The sequence below is a fragment of the Rhinolophus sinicus genome, chromosome 16 (genome assembly GCF_057876585.1).
Source record: "Rhinolophus sinicus isolate RSI-liver-muscle chromosome 16, RSI-T2T, whole genome shotgun sequence".
In the NCBI taxonomy this organism is placed as follows: domain Eukaryota; kingdom Metazoa; phylum Chordata; class Mammalia; order Chiroptera; family Rhinolophidae; genus Rhinolophus; species Rhinolophus sinicus.
This window is the reverse complement of record NC_142516.1, coordinates 133,287,865-133,295,328: the sequence shown is the minus strand read 5'-3', so window position 1 is coordinate 133,295,328 and position 7,464 is coordinate 133,287,865.

The window sequence follows — 7,464 nt, the reverse complement described above, 5'->3', positions numbered from 1 at the left end:
GGAAGCTTAGAGACAGAGTGTACTCTCACAATGTTCCTGGTCCCTCAGCCTGTTCTGCTCTTCTCTCACTTAATCCTGTGTCCTGAGTTCTGTCCTCACTTGTAAGATTGCCAAGGCTAAAGTCTTAAACTATCACTTACTTATTACTGTCATTGGGTTTCTTTTAACCTATCGGAGTTTTTAAACATATTAGTGTCTTTTTTGAGCAGCCATGAAATACAACCTGAGATACACTGAACTATTAATCAGTGACTCTGAAGTAGAAAATAATGCAAATACATGAAAAATTTAAAAAGAAGTACCTCTCTACCTCCCCATTTTTCTTACCCAGTCTTTTTTCACTATGATACAGTTTTTCCATCCCCATATCCCTAATAAGTCATTTTTAGGAAGATTTTCCTGCATCTATACTATAGCTGACTGATAGGGACTGATGCGGCAACAGTATTTCACATTTGAAGACTTTGTAATATGTTGAAAGTTGAAAGAAAGGAAAAAATACCTTGAAAATATTTCTTTCAAAACGCAAATTAAGACTGCCTTTGGTAAAGGTTTTCGGGGTGAATACTTGCAGGACACTTGTAGGCATTGTTTCAATCTTAAAGTGAAAGAAATCAAAAGGAGAAAGGAGAAGTTTGTGTTCAGTACATTAAGAGACAATGCAGTTTTGTCATCCAGCTTATCGGTACTTCAAAAAAGTTTAATAATCCGTCACTTTGTTACTATGTTCTAGAATAGTTCTCACACTATTCTTCTTGATTGCATTATGACTTTTATTTTAAAGATGTCCTTTTACAAGAATATGTTCTTTTCATAACAAAGGAAAACTGAAACAAAATTTTATAGCAAAAAGCACACCATAAGTCAACTTCCTTAGAATGAATGATTCATAAGGCTGATACTGTTGATATCAGTTCCAAGGAGAAATGAACAAACACACACACACACAAATGTTGACCTATCATATCTACACGGAAGCCAAACATGCCAACAAAATATTGAGGATTAAAAAATGTGTGGTTATTCTTATGATTTTTTATTCTTTGTACCTGAAATTTTTTATGGGTGAGTCAAAACAGAAGCATGTAATGCAGTTTTAGATAATTCTGCCTTGGAAAAATCTCTGAGAATTGATTTTTTATTTTTTTAAATTTTTTCAGAAGCACGGCTTGATAAAACTTTCCTTGGCTCTTCTTATCCAGCTACTTACTAAATCTATTCTACATTTGACTGCCAAAACAATATTTTATTATCCTACTTTTATCCCCCTTTCTAACTCCTTTAAACTTAAACACCTTTCATATTTCTGAAGTACAACCTCAACTGAGCCTCACTCTTCATTCGTCTGGATTTTTCTTCAGTCATGCAGGACTGCACAATAGTACAGAATGCGAAAACTCGGAGATGACACCATCTTTCTGAACAGAATTAAAAAGGAATACCTCTCATTTCAATGATGAATCAAACAAGTTTCTGCTAAGCTCCAAAGTGCCTAGTGCTTCCATTGTTGCTTAAAATGTCTTTCTAGCAACTAGTTTTCTGCCTTAATTAACATAGTGTAATAAGCAGAATGCTTTTTCTAAATAATTCAGAATCTTGAATTTTTTATTGAAAAGCTCTGATTTATATCTACCATCGAGGTAGTTTATGAGCTTTTTTGAAAGCGAAGATCAGAACAGGTCCCCATTTGATCTCCTTACCAAGTCTACCAGAATACGAGTACTAACAATTTATTATTGCTTGATTATATCATAGGTTTATATAAAGAAGGTATGGGATATTGTACTAAATAAGTACTGACTCAAAGATATTCCCTGGAAATTTAGTTTTTGTTTTTTAACTAAGTTACCATATTGACTTATGTGTTTACTTTTTTCCCTTTCTCAAAGAGGAGGGGTGAAAAAATAGAGTCAGAATTTTAATCAATTTTTTTCTGGCTCTTATGTAGTTCATTTTTTCCTTTCTTCCTCTTGTGTGGTCTTCCTTTGTCATTGATAGTTTTTTGCAGTGTGTGCTTTGATTCCTTTTTCTTTTATCTTTTGTATATACTAGACACTTTTGGTTTATGGTTGCCATAAGCCTTACACAGAATACCTTATAGTAATAAAGGTCTATTTTAACCTGATAACTTCAATTACGTACAAAAATCTACCCCCGCATTTTATGTTTTTGATGTCACAATTTACATATTTTTATATTGTACATTAACAAATTGTCTTTTAACTTTTATCATACAATTAAGTGATTTACACACCACCATTACAGTAGTTGAATATTCTGAATTGACTATATACTTACTGTTCCCAGTGAGTTTTATAATTTCATATGTTTTCATGTTACTATAACATGTTATTATCCTTTCATATCAGCTTGAAAGGCAGGTCTTGTGGTAATGAACTCCCTCAGCTTTTGTTTTTCTGTGACAATCTACTGCTTTTTTATCTGAAGGACAGCTTTGCCAGGTATTCTTTTTTTTATTTGTTTCCTCCAGTGTACACCTGAAGCTGAAGCTGAATAATACTGAATGTCAACAATAACTTTATATATATATATATATATATATATATATATATATATATATATATATATTACATCTTTAATATACATGTTGAATAATACTGAATGTCAACTATAAGTCCTTTCAGCACTTTGAATGCATCATCCCACTCACTCCTGTCCTGTAATTTTTCTGCTAGAAAAACACTGGTAGCTTTTGGGGGTTCCCTTTGATGTGATGAGATTCTTTTCTCTCACTGCTTTCAAATTGTCTTTGTCTTTGATTTTTGAAGGTTTTATTTTAATGTGTCTCCATGAAATCCTCTTTGTATTGAATCTGTTCGGAGTTCAAGGAGCTTCATGAGCCTGGATGTCCATACCTCTCCCTAGATTTGGAGAGTTTACAGCCATTATTTCTTTTTCTTAATTGTTTATTTTTTTTTAGTTTCAGGTGTACAAAACAATGTCATAGACATTTATCATTTGTATCCTCACACAGTGATAACCCCCTCCCCCATCTACTGTCCCTCTGACATTGCACACAGCCATTACATTTCCACTGTCTCTATTCCTAATGCTGAACTCCACTTCTTGTGAATATATATATATATATATATATATATATATATATATATATATATATTCTTGTATATATAGGGAGACCACCTCAGGGATGATGTAGATGCCTGATCACTGCACTGTACATCTGAAGCTGAAGCTGAACAATAATTTCAGCTTCAGGTGTACAGTGCAGTGATCAGGCATCTACATTATCCCTGAGGTGGTCTCCCTAATGAGACAAGTGTCCATTGGATACCCTACAAAATCTTTACAACATTATTTATTACATTCCCCAAATTGACTTTCATATCCCCGTGGCAATCTTGTGGTTACTGATTGTGTTTCTAATGCCCTCACCTTCCCCCTTATCTTCCCCTCTCTTCCCATCTAGCAACCCTCAGTTTTCCCTCTGTGTCTCTGAGACTGTTTCTAATTAGTTCATTTATTCTTTTCTTTAGATTCCACATATAAGTGAGATAATATGGTATTTGTCTTTCTCTGTCTGACTTATTTCGCTTAACATAATGTTCTCTAGGTCCATCCATATTGTTACAAATGGTTACGATTTCATTCTTCTTTATGGCTGCATAATACTCCATTGTATAAATGTACCACAGTTTCTTAATCCAGTCGTCTACTGATGGGCATTTTGGTTGTTTCCATGTCTTGGCTATTGTGTATAGTGCTGCAATATACATCGGGGTGCATAAATTTTTTTGAATTAGAGTTTTGGATTTCTCCGGATAGATACCTAGGAGTGGAATTACTAGGTTATAAAGTATTCCCATTTTCAGTTTTTTGAGATACCTCCACACTGTTTTCCATAGTGGCTGCACCAATCTGCAATCCCACCAACAGTGCACAAGGGTTCCCTTGTCTCCACATCCTCTCCAGCACTTGTTGTTTGCTGATTTATTGATGATAGCCATTTTGAATGGGGTGAGGTGGTATCTCATTGTGGTTATTTGCATTTCTCTAATGATTAGTGAGGTTGAGCAGTTTTTCATATGTCTGTTTGCCATCTGTATATCCTCTTTAGAAAAATGTCTCTTCATGTCCTCTGCCCATTTTTTAATTGGGTTGTTTGTTTGGAGTTGTGTTGAGTGAGATTTTTAATAAATTTTGGACATTAACCCCTTATCAGATATATCATTGGGAAATAGCTTCTCCCATTCAGTAGGATCCCTTTTTGTTTTATTGATGGTTTCCTTTGCTGTGAAAAAACTTTTTAGTTTGATGTAATCCCACTTGTTTATTTTTTCTCTTACTTCCCTTCCCCTTGGGCTTCTTCTAGGAGTTTTATGGTTTCAGAACTTACATTTAAGTCTTTAATCCATTTTGAATTTATTCTTGTATGTGATGTAAGGAGGTGGTCCAGCTTCATTTTTTTGCATGTGTCTGTCCAGGTTTCCCAGCACCATTTATTGAATAGACTGTCTTTTTCCCACCATAAATTCCTCTTTCCATTGTCATAGATTAAATGACCATATAGGCATGGATTTATTTCTGGGTTCTCTATTCTGTTCCATTGATCTATGTGTCTGTTTTTATGCCAGTACCGTGCTATTTTGATTACTGTAGCCTTGTAGTATAATTTGATGTCAGGTATCATTATACCTCCCACTTTGTTCTTATTTTTCAAGATTGCCAAGGCTATCCGGGATATTATATGGTCCCACATAAATTTTAGGATTACATGTTCTATTTCTGTGAAAAATGTCCTTGGTAGTTTGATAGGAATGCATTGAATCTGTATATTGCCTTAGGCAGTATGGATGTTTTAAAGATATTAATTCTTCCTATTCATGAAATGGTATGTGTTTCCATCTATTTGTATCTTCTTTAATTTCTCTCTTCAGTGTCTTATAATTTTCTGAGTATAGATCTTTTACTTCTTTGGTTAAATTTATTCCGAGGTATTTTATAGTCTTTGAAGCAATTGTAAATGGGATTATTTTCTTAATTTCTCCTTCTAATATTTTATTATTGGTATATACAAATGCAACTGATTTCTGAAGATTAATTTTGTATCCTGCTACTTTTCTAAATTCATTTATCAGTTCTAATAGTTTTTTTGGTGGAGTCTTTAGGTTTCTCTATATATAGTATCATGTCATCTGCATATAATGACAATTTTACTTCTCCTTACCAATTTGGATGCATTTTATTTATTTTTCTTGTCTGATTGCTGTGGCTAGAACTTCCAGCACTGTGTTTAATAGAAGTGAAGAAAGTGGGCAACTTTGCCTTGTTCCTGATCTTAAGGGGAATGGTTCTAACTTTTCCCCATTGAGTATGATGTTAGCTGTGGGTTTATCATATATGGCCTTTATTATGTTGAGATATGGTCCCTCTATTCCCACTGTCTTAAGAGTTTTTATCATAAATGGCTGCTGGATTTTGTCAAATGCTGTTTCTGCATCTATTGATATGATCATATGATTTTTATTTTCCATTTTGTTAATGTGGTGTATCACATTAATTGATTTGCAGATGTTGAACCACCCTTGCATACCAGGAATGAATCACACTTGATCATGGTGTATGATCTTTTTAATGTATTGCTGAATTCTGTTCACTAATATTTTGTTGAGGATTTTGCATCTATGTTCATTAGGGATATCGGCCTGTAGTTTTCTTTTTTGGTAATGTCTCTGTCTGATTTTTGGATCAGGGTGATAGTTGCCTTGTAAAAAGTGTTTGGGAGCCTTTCCCCCTTCTGGAATTTTTGGAATAGCTTGAGGAGAATAGGTGACAATTCTTTTTTGAATGTTTTGTAGAATTCACCTGTATAGCCATCTGGTCCAGGGCTTTTGTTTGTTGGGAGCTTTTGTTTGTTGGGAGCTTGTTGATTACTGATTCAGTTTCCCTGGTGCTAATCAGTCTATTCAGGTTTTCTGTTTCTTCTTGAGTTAGCCTTGGAAGGTTCTAGAAAATTGTCCATTTCTTCCAGATTGTCTAATTTGTTGGCATATAGTTGCTTATAGTAATTTCTTAATTTTATTATTTTTTTAAATTTCTGTGGTGTCTGTTGTCACTTCTCCTCTTTCATTTCTGATTTTATAATTTGGGTCCTGTTTTGCTTTTTTTTGATGAGTCTGGTACAGGTTTGTCAATTTTGTTTATCTTTTCTAAAAACCAACTCTTGGATGCATTGGTCTTTTGTATTGTTTTTCTGGTCTCTATTTCATTTATTTCTGCTCTGATCTTTATTATATCCTCCCTTGTACTCCCTTTGGGCTTATTTTGCTGTTCTTTTTCCAGATACCTTATGTGTGAGGATAAATTGTTGATTAGTGATTTTTCCTGTTTCTTAGGTAGGATTGCATTGCTATGAATTACCCTCTTAGGGCTGTTTTCACTGCATCCCATAGATTTTGGGTCGTCGTGTTTTCTTTTTAATATTTCTCAAGATATCTTTTGATTTCTTCCTTGATCTCATGGTTGACCCATTCATTATTTACTAACATGTTATTAAGCCTCCATGAATTTGTGTGTCTTCCAGTTTTTTTCCTGTAGTTCATTTCTAATTTCATAGCACTGTGGTCAGAGAAGACAATGGGTATGATTTCAATTTTCTTAAATTTATCAAGAACTTGATTTGTGGCCTAACATGTGGTCCATCTTGGAAAATGTTCCATGTATGATTGAGAAGAAAAACCAACAAAGAAAAAAACAAATACACTCACATGTAAAAACAACTGATAACCCACACTCAACACAGGCAAAAATATCAAAAATACAAAAAACAAAACAAAACAAAAAAAGCAGCGCCACTCTTGGCTTAAGCCCACCAAGTAATCTCCAGGTTGTCCTCGCTGTACAAAGAGTCCTCTGTGTCTTGTGCAGGAAGAGCCCGCCACCTGGTGCCCAGAGTGACCCTGGGACTGCAGTTCTAGATGAATGGAGCTGTGGGGTCTGGATGGTAGTTTTTACAAAGTCAGTGCAGTTTCTGTTGTTGCCTGCACATATGCACACTCAGAGTAACACAGCCAGCCCTGTGCCCAGGTCTCCTGAGTCTTAGGGCACTTCTGTGTGTGTGTGTGTGTGTGTGTGTGTGTGTGTAGGGTGGGAGATTTCTGAGCTGCTGATAGCCCAGAGCTTCGTCTGAGCTGCTGATAGCCCAGAGTTTCATTTGCCACCTGCTGGGTGTGTGACTCCTGGGTGTGTCTCCACAGTTGTAATTGCCCTGCCCTAGGGCAATTAATTACCCACAGAAAATGTAGGGGTTGGAGATGGAGGAGTCTTCTCTCTCCCAGCCCAGCAGTATCACACTCTTCCCAGCCTCTTCCCTGGGTGAGAGCTGCAAGCCGGGTCTTCCCAGATCCTGAGCGCTATGGCTCCTTATAGTCTGACACTAATCTTCAACTCAGGGGCCATCTTCAGTCTCTGGAAGGGCTGGAGTAG